The sequence below is a fragment of the Morone saxatilis genome, unplaced genomic scaffold (genome assembly GCF_004916995.1).
Source record: "Morone saxatilis isolate NCDOM2014 unplaced genomic scaffold, NCSU_SB_2.0 Contig3, whole genome shotgun sequence".
Classification (NCBI taxonomy): domain Eukaryota; kingdom Metazoa; phylum Chordata; class Actinopteri; family Moronidae; genus Morone; species Morone saxatilis.
Genome location: NW_023339873.1, coordinates 13215667 through 13216440, shown reverse-complemented (window position 1 = coordinate 13216440; position 774 = coordinate 13215667).

Below are 774 nucleotides of genomic sequence, written 5' to 3'. Positions count from 1 at the left end.
GCTGGACAGAACTACTACTTCTACGACTGCTTTTATGGTAGTCCAATGGTCCGAATGTACCTTCAGCTGTAAGCTTCCGTAGCCAGCGGATGATGGCTCTTACGTTGTTGCTGGCTAATGCCTCGGACCACTGGCCCTCTGTACCCAGCATTATAGCCTTCAGCCCCCGGGGTCCAGACAGAGACCAGAGTTCACGTGGTGGGATCAAGGGACCATTACTGAAAGAAAATGCTGATACCTATGGTTCGTTATAGCAAAAGAAACAAATGATAATTGATGAAAACATTTCCCACCCTGTATACTAGAGTTGTTTTAACCATGCCTAATGTAATGTACTTATGCTATCTCAGTGAGTGACTAAATAACTTCTGTACTAGCCTGGAAAATCTCTCATGTTCCCATAATTAGATCAATGGATTGTGCAGGAACAGATTAAAACGCAAATCTGGTTTGTTATTTTTAAGAGCGTCCATTGAGAAAATTGTAAAGATTCATTAGATTCTCTGTACTTACTTGGAGAAGTGGTTTAGTTGTCGAGTAGCTCCGTTAAACTTTACTCTTGGTCTGTGCAGCATTGACTGCTGGGTGCTCGATGTGCTCTGTCTGCCTTGGGGATTTGCTGACTGGCCCAGTGGCTACGGTAACGCTCTCTTCTTACACAAGCTACTTTGGTACATGTTAATCCACTAATCTCACTCTCAGTTAACATTTCATTGGCTGATTTGCCGCGTGGCTGTGAGTGTATATTGATGTTTGTGTGTGTGTGTGGGGGGG